The sequence below is a fragment of the Lissotriton helveticus genome, chromosome 6 (genome assembly GCF_964261635.1).
Source record: "Lissotriton helveticus chromosome 6, aLisHel1.1, whole genome shotgun sequence".
Lineage (NCBI taxonomy): Eukaryota > Metazoa > Chordata > Amphibia > Caudata > Salamandridae > Lissotriton > Lissotriton helveticus.
Genome location: NC_136067.1, coordinates 1,714,581,877 through 1,714,599,978, shown reverse-complemented (window position 1 = coordinate 1,714,599,978; position 18,102 = coordinate 1,714,581,877).

The following is an 18,102-nucleotide window of genomic DNA, read 5'->3' as shown; positions in this document are numbered from 1 at the left end:
ACAGACAAGCCGAATTGCCAGACCAGGCCCCCCTGGACTGGAAACAAGCATCCTAGGACTGGTGTTGGGGTTTCACCCATCATCGGGCAGCATTGCTTGACTCCAGTGGCATGGAGACCACGGGATCCACGTCATGGCATAGCCTTTCCACTCAGGGTGACTTGCCATCTCTGCCACATTCTTTCCTGTGCCTTAATAAACATCTGGGGGCTTTTTTACGAGCCCCTTGCGCCGCCGGTGAGTCACTTTTTTTGACGCACTGGCAGCGCAGTGTGGTGCTCCATATTTACAGGGCCATGTAAAGCCACCTTGCGTGGCTTTTTTTGGCCTTGTAAATACAGCCCCTATTCATGCAGCACTTTCCGGGTAAGGGGTGCGCCATTGGTGCTGCTGTGGGTGTTCCCATGCATCACCCATGGATTCTGTTGCATTCCCAGATTTACAACCTTTTGTAAACCTGGGAATGCGTCAGAATCCTATGCCTCCCGAGGGGAGGTGCATAGAGGCACGAGGAGAAATATTTTTATTTCCCCTTGTTTTTTCCTCTCTCCCTGTGTGGAGTCTGGAGCATGCATACAAAGAGGAAAACACCTCTTGTGTTTGTTTTTGTGCAGGAAGGTCTCCCTTCCTGCACAAATACAATCATGCCCACAACGCAGGCACCCTTTCACCATGGTGCATAGGTGCCGGTGTTGGCGCATGGCAGCCAATAGTACGCCAGCGCAGGAGAGAGCTCAGGATAGGTCATATTGTTGTAATTAAGATGCATCCCCATGCTTTGAAAGTTATACAGCCCAGTGCAGCCAAATGGATTGTGGCACTACGCTGTGTTACTTACTTGTAAAAAAGGCCCCTTATACTTTGGAAAATTATCCACTTCGGCACTTTGGTCATCATTTGCAACCCTGACTGCATTTGGTCACAGAAAAGGCAAACAATGCTCCAGTCATCCATCAGAGCAAAAAATAGCCCAGTTATAGTCAGCTGAAGTTCATCACGAGATGAAAGTCACTGGGAGCACGAGACTTATATGGAGGAAGTGCACTCTGGCAAACCCGCCTGCTTCTTACTCGCACCTGCGCTTATGACTGCAAAATCCCTTTATCCAAGATGATGTTAGTGGCAATGACTTGTGTCTACAAACTTTAGATTGTGTTTAGCGGTCAAATGTGCCATTTCTCTTTAAAACTTACCTCCTTTTTTGGCAGTTTTATTCAGAGTGAACCTGGCACGAGGGCGCTTTAAATAAAAACCGGATGTCACAAAATGTTTAAGGTACGGGGACGTTTAGTGATTTTACCAGATTCGCAGGATGCTGAGTTGAAGTAGGGACTGGAACTTGACGCACCAGGTCAAAGGTCGGCAGCGTTAGCCATTGTGCCACACGTCCTACCCGTCTCGTATGTTTTTTATACTCTTCAGCTATTTTTATTAGTGAGCAGGATCGCCAATCAACCAAAAAAATCTGATATGTATTCCAGGTGGGTGGCGATAATGCGTTCAAATAATAAAAGATGGCAAATCCGAAGAAATTGTAATAGGATGGCATTTTGATTTATTACCGCCTTCGCACATTTCCTGGAAATCCTGAGAGCCAGTCTTCCACTTCGCTTCCCCCTCTTTGCCTGCCATGTATAAATAATGAGGCAGGGATTACATGAAGGTGGAAAATACATTCCTGTGCACCGAGTGATTAATATGTATGACTTCAGGGGTGGCTGGAATGAAACTTTTTGACATCAGTACCTTGCGGCTGTGCTAAAAACTAAGAATCAGCTGCGCAGTTCACCTGCAACCTGCCACGAACAGTGAGACCAACGCACACAACGGTAGAGCTGTTTTACATGTGCTGGGTTGCCTGTCCTGAAATATGTTCCTGCAATTTTCGAATTGGCTGTTTCTTAATTCAACAACGCTGTTGGCTTGGGAACAGTGGCATAGCGCAAAATGATGGGCCCAGTTCCCCTTCTGCGGAAGGTAGTGAGGGGCACCTGAGTCTGCCATATCTAGCACACAGCCCCCCCCCCCCCTTGCTGGGTCACAGAGGCAGCAGGCGGCTGCATTACACCCCGCTTGGGGAAACTCTTTGCAAACTAATTTTGCAAACTAAACTCATGTAAGCGCCACAGAGGATGCATGAATGTTTGTAAGGATATGCAATGCATGCCTTTACTGCAAATGCCTTGTCCACGTCGCCTTTACCACACATGCTCTACCACGCAGATGTGTTTACCACGCATGACTTTACCATATATTTATATATATATATATATATATATATATATATATATCTATATATATATATATATATATATATATATATATATATAAATGTATATATCTGAGCACCGAGGAGGATTCGCAAACCCTCCTGAGCACGAGCTGCATTCTAATTGGCTGCCAACACTCCAAACCAGAATGTGTTCAGAGCCATCTTGTGACTCGGTAACCAAGTCACAAGAAAACAGTTAGAAAAAGATTTTTAAAAAAAGAAAAGGAGGCAGGGTAGAAACACCCTGACCCCACAGGCCTGCCCAAGGGGTCCCAAAAGGACCCAAAGGGACAAAAAAAGCATGTTTTTAAAAATAATTTTGTCCGACTTTGTGCTGGGTGCTCGAATCCAGCAGAAAATATATTGTAGAAACGAAGCGTAGCCTGGGTGGGCCAGGTCCTGGGGTCAACGTTTCATTGTGCTGCGGGGCCCCTGGGGACCGCCCTCCCACGGGGCATGGGTAATTATGATGGAGCGGCCTCGCTGGCCCCCCCAAGCTCCGGGGACCACCACCTCCCCAGGGCACACTGAATTTCAGGGCGGGGGGCCTCACAGGCCCCCCAGCCCCCGGGGACCACCACCTCCCCAGGGCTACAATAGTTTAAATTAGTGTGGGCGGCTCCTGTCCCTCCCCACACTGCCCCGGGGACCACCACCTCCCCGGGGCTTAAATCAATTGGGAGGGGGGAAGCGCGGTCCCCCTCTTGGATCCCTTGATGGCCCTGGGGACTGCCACCCCCCTCGGCCAGCTCCTGCAATGTCCCAGGGTGCCCACCGCCGGGACATTGCCATTTGCTATGGCAGGGCGGGAGCACAGCTCCCGCCCTGCCATAGCAAACATTGGTTTGCTTCTTGGAAGCGAGAGTAGGAAACCTGCTCTTGCTTCCAAAAAGCAAAGCAGAATTGCTTTTGGGCAAGGGAAGCTGCATGTTAGCTGCTCCCCTTGCCTAAAAGCAATGCCAGCTCCCGCAGGAGGCTTGGAGCTGGCTGGGACTGTGGGGGCATTGGGGCTCCCCCCACGGTTCCGAACTTGAGCGCCGGCCCCAGGGGATGGGGTCCCCAGGGCCAGAAGTAGCCAGGGGAGGGGAACCATGTGGCCCCCTTCCCGGGAAAAATTATAAAAAAAAATACAAAAACGAGGCCAAGCCCCGGGGGATGGGGTCCCCGGAGCCAATAGTGGCTCAGGGAAGGGGGCAACGCGTCCCCCTTACCGTTTTTTTATTTTTAATAAAAAAATGCTCAGGCCCTGGAGGACGGGGTCCACAGGGCTCAAAAATGCTAAAAGAAGGAGGGGCCACACAGCCCCCTTTCTAAGAATTTTTTTTTTTTAAAAGCCGGCATCTCGCCGGAGGCCCAGCCCCCTCCCTGCACCACTTTGCAAACACGCCTCCTGGTGCGTTCTAGGTTGGGGATTAAGTCCCCTTGAATCCTGGGGGACATGGCTTGACAGGTCAAGATGGCGGTCACACTCTAGGAGTGTTCCAGACCCTTCTGAATCCATCAATATCCTGCTCCTCTGGTGAGCATCCATAAAGGCAGAAAATGCTGCCGATCAGTGAGGGGGTTGACTGGGCTCCTGTACTCAGCCACGAAAGTTGATAAAGGGACCGGAGACACCAGCCATACACCCAAAACCTCCCTGAGCCTAATGCACAAAATTGCACCTAACTGATATCGGCATTCGGGACAGACGAGAAGTCTGTCTCCTCTCCAGCTCCATGTACCTTAATTGAAGGATGGCAGCACCAGGAGTGATGTTCTGTCGGTTAACGAAGCAGCACCGGTCCTGCTGAGGTGCTGAGGACGCTGATGCCGATCGTGTGTGGAGAGGCCCCGGTGAGATGCGTGGCTCAAGGAAGGGCGCGGAACTGGCGGTTGTGGGTGCTGCACGATTTCCTCTGGCAACGGGGGGCCCAGCAAACTATCCTGGGAGAGCCGCGGGTTTCGCTGGTGGAGGCTCGACCTGCTATGGGCAGGAGACACGACCCTGAGGCGGCATAGCGAGGTGGTGGCCTTGTCCTGTGAGGTGGGCCTTCCGGCAGCCAGACCTCTTCTTGTGAGATACGGGCCCGCCTCCGGGTCCAGGCAGCCATGTGGGCTCTACGGAGGTGCGAGGAAGCCGATAACCTGCCTTCGGGGCTACATCAGTGAGGTTGGCCCTGGGAATGCGAGCGCTCATCCCCCGTTTCCCCCTCCCAGAGGAAGAGAGACACTGCTGGATCGTAAGGGAAGGAGATGACGAGCTGTGTGACTGGAGGAGAGGCACGGGGCTTGTTCCTTCAGGAGCCGCGCCATCTCCTCAGCCTACAAGAGCATCATTGGCTGCCCCAGGTAAACCACGGACCCTGAGGGTGGGGGCTCAGCCTGCGATCGGCGGGACAGGCGGCCCGAGGCTGTCAGGTGGGATTGTGGCCTTGCTCCACGAAGGGGGCCCTCGGTGACCGGACCTCCTCCTGTGATGAGAGGCCCCACCAGACGATAACAGGAGCTCTCTGGGGTGTGGGAAAGCAGGGGCATCTGCGGTCGGGCCGCATCCAGGGAGCTGGCCCCACGGTGATCACTGCCCTTTCCCCCCTTCTTCCGTCCTGGAGAAGACAGTGATTGCAGTTTCTGGATGTGGTGGAGGGGACGGCAGGAGCGCTTCTGTGGATATCTATTGCCCAGCTTAATCCACATCAAAAAGACCCAGTGCCCCTGCGGGTGGAGAGGGACACTGACACCTATAACCTGATTTTTAAGATGTGATGGCACCCACAACGAACAAGGCTCCCTTCTGCAGATTTCCCAGGTGAGAGAGGAGTGCAGGGCAGGTGGGGAGAGATCTCCTGGTTGGCGCTGGGCCATGGTAGTCTGCTTTAAGCTTGGGGTTGAGATGCTGGGAGGGGATTTCGGCCTGCAGCCAGCAGGATGTCCCCTGGGAAGATCTGACTGGGCTCAGAAATTAGATACACAACCTCCTGAAGTTGGAGATAGACTTGCAGAAAAGTGAAGACTAGGGTTGCCGCTCAATAAAACCCGGGAGAAACCCGTGGATTAACGTCCGGAGGCAACCAATGAGGCACGCCAGTGAGGGATCTTAAACCAGACACACTGCGACATTGTGACATTGCAGAGTGTGAGAGGAACAGGTCTCTGATAACAGCGCCCCTTAGACTCTTCGCTGGCTGGGGAGATTCCTCTCTGATGGGCCCGCTTCCGTACCCCTGGGTGAGATCTGGTGAAGCAATCAGATGCCCTGTGGCTCAAAAGACATTGTAGATGAACTAAACGATCCATATGGATACCCAGAGGGAAGACTTGATTCATGGTGGAGCCATCACCTTTATGGTAGGAAATGGCCTGGAGGGGGGACCTGAGAATAACCACTGACTGCTGAGAGAGACGCCCGAGGTATGCTCTATGAGGCACCCCTCCAAGGACACTCGTACCAAGGGATCCCCTAACCCCGACATTGACTCCTAACCCTGATCCCTAAATTGTGATGTACTCTGCAATCCCTCTAGACACCTGTTTGGGCTAAACCCAGCAGCACTTCGCTGCGCCATACGTCAGAAAGAAACATCAATTGCATATCAAATGCTTGGGTGCACCTTTCTCACCATGGGCAAGGATAAAGGAACAAAGAATTATCCAATCCAAACTCTAATGGAACAATATGCCCTGACTGGATCTATCCAGAATGGAGCGGGTCCTCGGTACCTGACCAGCCGGAGGGAGACCTGGCCACTATACTACAGGCCATAAAGACATGCCAAGAATCAATGAAAGCTAAAATAGGGGAGGTCCGCGTCAGTATGGCACTCATCTGCCAAGATCTTCGTAACGCGACAGCCCGTGTGACAGCAGGGGAATCTCGAATATCTGAGGTGGAGGATGATGTTTCTACACTGAAACTACAAGCTAAGCAGCTTTTATCCCGCATGTCCGACCTCCATAAAAAGGCGGAGGACGCCGAAAGTCGTTCCCGCCGGAATAACCTCCGCCTAATTGGCCTTCCCGAAGGCGCGGAGCCCACTCAGGCTAACACCTTCATTGAAAATTGGTTCCGATCATGGATATCTCCTTGGTTTGTGGTGGAGAGGGCCCACTGCTCCCTCACCCCTCGGCCTCCGCCAGGAGCACCGCACCGACCAATAATCTTGAAGATCCTTAACTTTAGAGACCGCTATGCTATCTTGCAGGAGGACTGCTCTCTGCCAGAACTCAGCTATAAGGGATCCAGAATTATGATCTTCCCTGATTATACCAAGGAGGTGCAGGCCCATAGAAGATCCTGCACCCAAGTTAAACAAAATTTGCAGGCCTTAAATCTGTCCAACAAACTCCTCTTTCACGGCCGCCTCAAAGTGATTTTTCAGAATAAATCCTATTTTTTCGATACGCCAGAAGCAGCCTGGACATGGGCGACTGAGGAGTGTCCACTCCAACTACCCAAAAATTTGCCAACAACAACCCATCAGAAAGGTACGACTGGGAAAGAACCTGCAACCCCCATGGACGTAGAAGACATGGGACCCAAGAAACAAAGTCTACATCACCCAATGGTTCATCCCAGAACAGAGAAGAATCACCCAAAATCAGAACGACCGCAAACGACCGTGCCCTGCCAGGTGAGACAAACCCTGGGGTCTTCCCGGACCCAGCTCGGTCGACACTGACCAATCCTGAAGCCCCCGCATATGAACTCAAACATTGCTATTCCAAATCCATGCTAGAGTAACAAGTATCCTGAAGCTCGGAGGGGCGTAACAGGCTGTCATTGACCACGATCCTGGACTAATTTGTTTACACTCTAAGCCTTTGTTGATTGGGCAACAGATGCTTCATTTGGGGAAGTGTGGGGTGGGGGATTGGTTGGGATTCTCAACTGGGAATGTTTTCCTAGACATTGTTTATGTTGGTTTATTTCATGGTAACACTGTACATGACATGCCAGATACTCCCATTGGCAGACTCTTAGCGCCCTCATAGTGTCTCTCCAGGAAACCCATCTACCTGATTCAAAGGAGACCACCAAATGGGTAGCCCCAGACAGGTCAACATTACCCTTATGTCAGACGCGTATAGCAGGAACGGGCCCATGAGAATCCTCTCATGGAATGTGAATGGCCTCTTAGATAAAATTAAACTAACAGAGATTTTGAGATATGCCAGAAGGAATAACCCGGATGTCTTATTTTAACAAGAGACACACTTAGTGGGGAAACACTGCCCTTTCCTGGAACGTCAGGGCTTTGACAGGGTGTGGCATTCTGGGCTTTCTAGGGGATCTTAGATAACAGCAAATCTTTTATGCCGCTCCCTTCCGTTCACAATGACCCAAGTGGTTAATAACCCGCCAGGCCAATTTACAGTTCACGCTGGTATCCTAGGGGACTCCACCATTCATCTGATATCACTATATGCCCCTCCAGCAAATCTAGAGTCCACGCTCCAAGCTGCACTTGACAATCCTTTCCGCTCTTCCACAGGGCTTGACAATAGTGATGGGGGATTTTAATGCTGTCCTTGAGCCCAAGGAAGATGCCATGGGTCCTGTATCCGCCCATAGAAAGTTGGGGGCCAGACGTCTTGGAGACAGGACCGCTACACTGGGTCTCTGTGATGTGTGGCGCATTTGGCACCCTAAGAGACGAAAATATACACACACCTCTGCAGCGTACCACAACCACTCACGTGTAGATCTCCTGTTTATGCCCGCTTCAGATTGCCATGCTGTCTCCGAAGTCCAGATTCTGGCACGTGGAATATCTGACCATGCCCCTCTCCTGTTACAAGTGGGCGAGCACACGAGGACACTCAGGCCCATGTGGCGACTAAATGCTTAGTTCCTCTAATATCAAGTATACAAAAAGAGTATTGGGGAGGAACTCAGAAATTACTTTTGTACCAACAAAGGCACAGTGCAGCGCCAGGGCACACTTTGTGAGGCAGGCAAAGCCACAGTAGAGGATTCCTTAAAAGCCGGTGTCAAACCCGTGATTACCAACTCGTTCAACTTGAAGCTAGGGCCCTCCTTATGGTAATGACGGTAACAACGACAGAAGGTGAAACAGAACACCGACAACTGCAGTTAGTGCGGGAAGAAGTCAGGAGCATCTCCATTGAGTCAGCTAAATTGATCTGGAGATCTTCAGTAGCTAGGGTGCATGGGTGGGGAGACAAGAACTGCAAACTGCTCCATTGGCTTGCTACCCATCCTATGGCCAGTCGAATAGTCCCTGAAATTTGAGACATAGAGGGTCACACGTCTTGTACGTCTGCAGCAATCGCGCAGACCTTTGCAAACTACTACAAGACACAATACACAGCACATCCCAAGCACACTCCAGGGGATATTTCAGCCTTCCTACAAAATCTCCCTCTCCCAAAGCTATCAGGGATTGAACAGGAAACCATGTAGGCGGAGCTATCTCCATCCTTGCCACTCACAAAACCCCAGGGCCAGATGGACTCCCTGCGGAGAATTATGTGGCGTTCCGTAAATCTCTGATCCCACGACTCCATGCCCTATTCGAGAAAGGTATTGAGGATGGATCTTTCTCTTCCATCACTGACACTGACACCATTGTGGTCATACCAAAGTCGCACCGCCCTCGGTTTCTTGTACACAGTATCGCCCGATCTCCTTCATTAATACCGAGGTCAAGTTATATGCAACAATTTTAGCCACTCGGATGAAAAGAGTGATTTATACCCTCATAAACCCTGAGCAATGTGGATTTATGCCGCACCGCAGCACCCGTCATTGCCTTCGACGCTTTCCCACCGAGACCTCCTTACACCCTATCTGGCCTTAGTTGTAATGACTTTGAAAAGGCATTTGATATGGTTGACTGGGGTTACATGCAAGAGGTGCTAATAAGAGCAGGCTTTGGACCTCATTTTCGTAAGATGATGGAGTTCTTTACTCTAACCCATCAGCGAGGGTCCTTATGAACGAAGCCCGCAAGCAACAGCGGCTTCACTATGAAAATTGTGCAATCATGATCTTCCCAGATTACACCCGCGAGGTCCAGGGCCAGTGCCGCTCTTTTGGCGAGGTCAAGCAAAAGTTGAGGGCACTTAACATTCAGTATCGGCTCCTCTTCCTGGCTTGCCTTTGAGTGGTGTTCGCAAACAAGACATTGTTCTCCGACAACCCAACTGAGGCCTGGACCTGGGCAACGGAGGAGCGCCTCTGAGGGCCAAGAACCGAACCCTGGGCTTGGGGGGAGCAGAGGGCGGACTTGGCCATCTTGCTCCCTTTGCTCCTCAGCCTCCGCGTAACCGCTCCCGCAGGTGCCATTGGCAGAGACAGGCCCGCTCGGATTCCCCGCCGGGCCACTCACAACAGCCAATATTGCTCTCCGAGGGACCCTCGACTGGCAGGCGCTCTGGTCCTCCGGCCGCCTGGATGGCGGAGGTGCTTCGCCCCGGTTTTCTGTGATAGACCTCTGACCTATCACGTAGCCTGATGCTCCTGAAGGACTCTGCCTGAGCTGGTCTCTGCCCGCCGGGCCTGGCCCCGCGGCCGGAGACAGAGCTCTAGCTCAGAACATTTCTTATTTTCCCGATGGACTCATATACACGCATCGGGAAATGAGGAGGGGTCCTCCACGCTTCCCCATTCTCAAGCGTTTTAGTTTGGTTGTTCACTCGTAGTTTGGTATTGTTCACATGGGGGGTCGACAGATGCTTTCTTTTCTTAAGTGTAGGGTGGAGGGTGGGGGTAGGAGGGAGGTTTGAGAAGGTTTTTTCCCTACGTTGTTATTTTTGTTGTTAATTTTTGTTTCAGCTGTCACGAATGACACAAGCTGGTTTTATCAGGGCAGGATATGCCCTTTTAGCAAGCGAATGCTCACATCACTGCGGGTTCCCATGCGCATTTACATACCCCTGTCAGAATACACGTCCCAGACCAGGTAACACCTACCATGACTGCAAATACCACGCCTAGGGCGTCTCTCCACGTGTTGTCGTGGAACGTCAACGGCCTACTGGACCGGCACAAAAGCACAGCAGTTCTAAGATATGCACAGCGTCTCCACATAGATATTCTCATGCTCCAAGAAACGCACCTCCTGGGTAACTGAATGAATGAATGATGACATTTATAAAGCGCTGGCTATCACTCCAATGGAGCATCTTGGCGCTAAGAACGGGTGGACTGAGTGTCAAGGGAGTGTCGCTGTGGTCAGATGAAAGATAGGACCAGACTATCTGGAACTGTGAAAATCCAAGTTTTCAATTTTTCCGTAAAGATGGACTCCGTCTGTGTAAGTCTCAATTGGGTGGGTAAATAGTTCCAGGCTTTTGTCCCTGGTACAGCCATAGATTTTCCTCCTCTGGACTTCAAACGGAAGTGGGGGGTACTAGTAGATTTTCCTTGAAGGATCTCAAATTACGAGCAGGTACATAGGCTTTTAATCTGGTCCTAAGGTATTTGGGACCACTTTGTTTTACAGCTCTGAAGGTTATCACAAGGATTTTAAAGAGAATTCACTTGTGTATGGGTAGCCAGTGGAGGATTTAAAGAGCCCTTTGGAAAATTCAGTACCATTCGGGCTGCTGCATTTTGTGTTGTCTGCAGCTTTTTTAGAGTACTCTTCTTTATACCTGTATAGAGACTGTTGCAATAATCTAGTCGTGGTAAGATCATAGCCACTGCCACAGACTTGTGGGCTATGGCTGGGAGGAGTTTTTATCCAATGAAAACAAGTTCCTGCTACCGACAGGGCCTGCCGATGAAAAGAGAGAAAGGTATCGAATCGTACTCCTAGATTTTTAGCAGTGTCCACAGTATTGGGGGGTGGGGCTGCATCTGTTGGCCACCACATTTTGGGTGAAAAGATATTACATTTTCCCAGCAGCAGAATTTCCGTCTTTTGGCTGTTACATTTAAGGTGGTTGGTCTTCATCCATTCGAAGACAGCCGAGAGACATTGTTGGAAATTTTCATCAGCTGCTGTGGATTCTTTATCCAGGGTAAGGATGAGCTGTGTATCATCAGCGTAAGACACAGTCTCAATGTCAAAAGATGATACTAGATCTAGCAGGGGCACCATATATATGTTAAAAAGTGTGGGGCTCAAAATTAAGCCCTGAGGCACACCTGAGCGCAGCTGCTTCTCTGTTGAAGTATAGCTGCCTAGTGTTACTGATTGTCTTCTATTTTCCAGGAAGGATGTTAACCAAGCCAGTGCCTTCTGTGAAATCCCTGATCTTCTTAACTGTTTGCCCAGAGCAACATGGGAAATAGTATTGAATGCGGCTGAGAGGTCCAACAGAATCAGCACTGCCATCTTTCCTTGATCCAGTGCGAATTTTAGCACCTCCGCAGTGTGTAGGAGTGCTTATTCAATTGAATACCCAGCCCTGAAACCTGATTGGCTGGGGTGTAACACGTTTTTAATAAGAGGAGGTCATATTGTTGCTTGTTTACAAGTTTCTCCGTTATCTTGCTTAAGCAGGGCAGTAAAGAAATAGGTCTAAGATTGGTCAAAGTGGTTGAATCCACAAGATGTTTCTTTTGAAGTGGTTTAACCGATGCAATTGTCCAGTTGTCTAGTACTACTGCCTGTCTGAGTGAAGAGTTGATAATCTGATTAATAATGGGATTAACAGTATCAATCAGCGCGTGTAGAATTTTTGGGGGGCAAGGATCGCCTGGTGAGCCAGATTTGCATGTCAAGATAGCCTGTCTGGACTGTTCAAGGACTGCTGCCCCTTCTTGGCCCTCTATGGGTATGATAGAGTATGGCACTCACTCCGGCTTTTCCAGGGGCTCCCGAGGGGTGGCCATCCTCTTGAGACGCACCCTGCTCATTGTCATTTCCCAAGTAATTCAAGATCCTCAAGGGTCGCCAGTAATGGTTTGTGGGTCATGGGCTGGCTCCCCCCTCACACTCATGTCTGTGTATGACCCCCCTCGATGCTCACGTCCAAACCGGCGCACACTACTGCCCTACTGAACAATATGCCTATGGGCAACACGGTTGTTGCAGGCGACTTTAAGGCAGTTAGCCCTTGCCCTTGCCCTTGACACAACTGGTCCTCCCTCTGCTTCCCGAACAGCACACGCGAAACAGCTGAAGAACTGGTCCGAGTCCCTGGGACTCTGCAATGCATGGCGCACATGGCAACCCCGCATACTAAATTCACATATACCTCCGCGGCCCACCACACACAAGCGGGCATAGATGCGATCTTTGTCCTCGCACCCAACTGTTCTGGGATTCTGACGTCCGCGTTTTGTCCAGAGGTATTTCCGATCACTCCAATACTCCTCAGCACAGGAGCTCCCCCTCCTGCGGCCCGCCAAACATGGAGGATGAACGCTTGGTTTCTCCAAGATAAAGACTTTAAAAAAATGGTGGGGGATGAACTTAAACAATACTTTGCTACTAATGGTGGTTCTGTAGCCTCCCCAGGAACCCTATGGAAGGCAGGGAAGGTGGCCATACAGGGCATCGCTATAGGGCAGCTTAAGATCCAGAGGCAGGCTCAGTTGCGTGAGATCTCCTCCAAGGAAGCGCAGGCACTCCGCTTGGAACAGCTCATGTCCATATCAGACAATGCCGCCCAGGCCCGACCACTTGCTGACCTTCGGGACGAAATTAGGCAACTATGCCTGGACGCTGCCAAGATCCTCTGGAGGTCTTCGGTGGCGAGAATCTATGGTTGGGGGACAAAAACAGTACGATCCTGCACAGGCTGGCCACATACCGCAGGCCGTATTATCCCAGAGGTGGTTGAGGAGGCTGGAGCGGTGCACCGTGCCCCTATGATGATAGCCAACTCCTTCGCAGCCTATTACCGGAGACTATACACAGCGCACACCCCCGAGCTATCGCTCCCAGCACTCCTTGACTGGGGTAGGGTGCGTCTCCCTAGAATAGAAATGGCCACTCAGAAGGACCTAGACCACCCCATCTCACGGAAAGAAATCGAAGAAGCGATCACCCTCACCTCCTTGGATAAAACCCCGGGCTCGATGGCCCTCCTAAGGAGTACTATCCTGCATACCGTGACCTCTAATGCCCCACCTGGCCAGCTTTTTTATGTGAAGCCATGGAGAGAGGTTCCTTTCCGCCAGAAACAGATATCGTCACCATCGTGGTTCTCCCGAAATCCCAGCCTCCCTCCTCAATACGGAAGTTAAGCAGTACACCACCATTCTGGCTCAACGATTGAAACCCTACTTAACCCTGTTGTTCCACCCAGACCAATGTGGGTTCATGCCTCAATGTGGGACCCGCCACTGCCTCCGGAGGCTGCAGCTGACTATAGCCCACCGGCACTTGCTTACCCCATATTTAGCACTCCTGTCCTTAGACTTCGAACAAGCATTTGATTTGGTGGACTGGACATATTTGCAGGGTGGGCTGGCTGAGATGGGGTTCGGGCCCCAATTCAGAGCTCTAGTTCAAGTCCTTTATGCCCACAGTAGAGCACGAGTGCTGGTCAACGGGGTACTATCAGAGGCCTTTTCCATTGGCAGGTGCACTAGGTAGGGTTGCCCCCTGTCCCCATTGCGATTCGCCCTTGCGATGGAGCCCTTGGCTTCCCTAATGGGGGCTGAGGATCGCATCCGTGGCTGGGAGTGGCCTAATACCGAAACGGACAAGATCGCATTATATGAGGACGACGTCCTGGTCTTCCTGGCTGAACTAGCCTCCTCCGGGCCATACTGCCTCCAGATCTTACAATTTTTCGAGGCCTCAGGTCTGCAGCTAAACCCTGGGAAATCAGTTCTGGTCCCCCTGCATCCCTCTGGGGATTGCTTTGATTGGCAATCCACCATACCACTTCGGCGACAATCCATTAAATACTTGGGGATATGGATTACCCACTCCTTCCCGAGCTGGGCTGGTCCCTCAATGTAGCCCCGTTGGTTAAGAAGGCCTAGTAAGACCTCCACCAATGGAAAGCGCTACCTCTGAACCCCCTGGGGAGGGTGGTCATGTTTAAAATGATGATCCTCCCCAGATTTCTTTATGTCCTTCAAAATACCCCCTTCTGCTTTCCCAGAACCTGGTTCTGGGAACTGGACAGTTTAACTACCAAGTTTCTCTGGAGCAGAGGGAGGGCGTGCCTGGCTCTGTCTGCATGCTGGATTCCCTCCTTCGATGAGGGTATGGGGATGACACATTTATACCTTTATTTTTTAGCTGTATGTCTCCTGGTGGTCCATGACTGGTTCAATGGGGGCTGGTGTGACCCGGCCTATAAGCTTGAGCTGAGAGAACTAGGACTAACTAAAATCCAGGCCATGATGTACGGGGGGCCCATTCCATCCCGATTGCCTGATGTGACACGCTCTGTGTTATTGGCCTGGCGGGCCTTGTTGCCTCAAACCGGATGGACGCGTAAACTGACCCAATGTACACCCCTCTGGCATGGGGCCTGGCTCCGGGAGGTTAGTGGACTACATGGATTTAAAACTTGGGACCTCATTGGCATCTTACAGCTAGGGGATGTATGGGCTAAAGGCCATATGCTTTCCTTCCAAGAGTTCCAAACCCACTACTCCTTAAATTCATCCCAATTTTATAAATATCTGCAGACGTGACATGCCCTCCGCACACACATCATGGACGACACGAGGCTCCCTTAATATAGCCCCATTGTGGCCCAGACAATGATGGGAGACTTAGGTAAGGGGGGCATCTCCCGCATATATCGTACTTTAGTTAACAACACCCCTACCTCCTTAGATAAGTTGTGGGAACCATGGGTGGAATAGATGGACCCCCTCGATGAGGTAGATTGGCGCGATGCTCTCATGGCCCCCAGGACAGTCACTGTCTCCGTCAAACTTGAGCTGATTCAGCTCTACTACCTGCATGCTGCGTATCTCACTCCCCTGCTCCTTTACCGAGCGGGCTTGCGCCCAGACGTGTCATGTTCGAGATATACTCACACCCCGGCTGACTTCCTCCACATGGTTTGGTCTTGCCCCCGATAGCAATTTTGGGGGTCTATCGAGGTGGAACTTACAGAGGTATTGGGTTGGGAGGTTACTCATGATCCACGTCATTCACTACTGAGGATCAAGGATGGGCTGGATGGGTCAAGAAATGAAAAGTTTTTTTTAATACAGCTATGATTAGGGCCAAGCTGGACAAAGCAGCGGCTTGGAAAATTCCTGATCCACCTGACCTGGGGAGGTGGTGTAGAGGAGTGGACTGGTGCGCAACCCAGGAGAAAACCCTTTACATGACCAAGGGGTGTGGCAAAAAGTATCGTAGGGTGTGGGGGAAGTGGGTGGGTAATGTGGAGGGTTCAGATTACCTGATTCCGTACTTTACCTGTTTATGTCTAATGGGGTTTGTGACTGTGGGATGCAGTGCTAACAGGAATGTATTTGATTTAATAATCTCCGTGTATCTGCTGATTTGTTTCACGTGTTTGAAAACAATAAAACTTGATTATCAAAAAAAATGCATGTTTACATCTCCTAAGATAGCGAAATTAGTTGCTTCCAACAACAGAGGGGCGATAAGTTCTGGGAGCGTCGATGCCCATGAGCCCGCCGGTCCCGGAGGTCGATAGATCAGGATCCCGGAGAAAGTGAATTGAGAAGTAAGCGAGAGTTTAAAAAACTGGCTTCTCTTCCTTTAAAGGGTAGGCCCTCCCATTTACAAGTGTAAGCATTTTTAAAAATTAGTGCAATACCCCCTCCAGTTTTATCCACGCAATCCTTTCTAACAATCGTATAGTTAGGAGGCATGGCGAACGCAATATCCGGTCCCGAACTCTCATTTAGCCATGTTTCTGTGAGGAAAATGGCATCAGGCTGTGTATTCAGTAGGAAGTAATAAATACCTTCCTTGTGTTTGGGAAGTGACCTACAATTTATACTAAAAAAGGTGAATTTCTTTAAGCAAACTACCTTATTTTTAGCAGAGGAGGGCATCTGTTTGTAAAGGTTCCTGGGGATAATGATAGTATCAATATGTTCCCTACTGGATGGTGTGGTGAAGGAGAAACCACAGCAGTGACAGTTAAAAGTGGAACATCCTGGTATGAGAGACTTACATTTCGGTTGAGGCTTAGGTCGCAGATCACGTAGTAGTTTTTGGGAGTAGGTCCTTAAGTCCTAGAGAAAAGGAGAAGGGGTTGTGGCCCAGATCCCTGTACTGGGGTGAATGTATGACATTGTTCTGCATTCTGTCCATCAATTGTTCTTTTTGCAGGGGTTGTGGCCCCTGGTCCAGGCCGGGCACAGACGGGCCTGCCTTTGGCGCGCCCTTGGGGCGCCGCCAGGGTACCCGCTGCGTGCTTCCGTTCCGCGAAGCGTCGGCCATTGTAATTTATACAACCTGTCAGCTGATCTGACAACATGGTACATAAGGGGGTGGTGATGGACGGAGCATCTGAACCAATCAAACACTCACACCCAGTCAACAGATCTGGGTTTAATCCATCACCGTTCTTTAGCCCACTCTGCCACCCCAGTTCAGACATGGCCATATGCAAATCAGTCTGACCCTGTGCCTCATGGGAACAGTCCAGCCCGAACTGCCAAGCCATGCCCTCCCTGGACCGGAAACAAGCTTCCTAGGACCGGTTTCTGGCATTCCAGCCGTCTTCAGCCAGGCTTGCTTGAATCCAGTGGCAAAGTGAGCAAAGGACTCACGTCTGAGCATACCCTGCCAACTTATGGCAACAAAGCGGTACAAAAGGGGGGTGGTGATGGACGGAGCATCTGAACCAATCAAACACTCACACCCAGTCAACAGATCTGGGTTTAATCCATCACCGTTCTTTAGCCCACTCTGCCACCCCAGTTCAGACATGACCATATGCAAATCAGTCTGACCCTGTGCCTCATGGGAACAGTCCAGCCCGAACTGCCAAGCCATGCCTTCCCTGGACCGGAAACAAGCTTCCTAGAACCGGTTGACAACAACGGATCCTCGCCTCGCTGCGTGCTTCCGCTGCCCGGAGCCTCGGCCATTGTAATTTATACAATCTGTCAGCTGATCTGACAACAGCGGATCCTCACCTCTCCTCGCCTCTAGCCTGGAAATGAAAACTAACCGCAGCTCCCTCCACAACAATCAGGAAATCTCGTGGTGGACTGGGGAGCATGCGGTAAAATACGGGTGTAAGAGGTGTTCAGGTAGGCGCTGAGACCCCTGAACGTTGGAATGGAATAGAAATGGATTGAGACTGAAAAGGCTCGGACCCATTTCGTGGTCTGACAACAGCGGATCCTCACCTCCCCTCGCCTCTAGCCTGAAAATGAAAACTAACCACAGCTCCCTCCACAACAATCAGGAAATCCCGTGGTGGACCGGGGAGCATGCGGTGAAATACGGGTGTAAGAGGCGTTCAGGTAGGCGCTGAGACCCCTGAACGTTGGAATGGAATAGAAATGGATGGAGACTGAAAAGGCTTGTACCCATTTCGTGGTCAAGACCAACCTCTGCTAAGGCAGGAACAACTGAAGAGACTGTTGGGAAGGACCAACCCTTGCTTCATGATCTGGGCCTGGTTGTAGTTTGCTGTTTTAACCAAGGAAGAGGCTGTTGGGACTGCGCTTCATGCGCTGGGTCCCCCCTGCTTGAAGAAGACTGTGCTGTGTGCTGTGTCTTGTTACCCCAAGGGCCTGTTTGGAAACACAGGAACATAAAGTTTTCCGGAGAAGTTTCAAGTGATGCGGTGGGGGCGTGTTGTAGCAGCTTGAGACCCTCGGAAGGTGTGCCCTGTGATCTTGGACACACGGAGGAGAAGTGAGACTCTGAAGCACTGGGTGTGTGTCGTGGTGCACAGGAGGCATTGGTGAAGAGTGCCTGCTCAACATGTGCATCGAAGGTGAAGTGAGTCTCGGATGCTCTGGG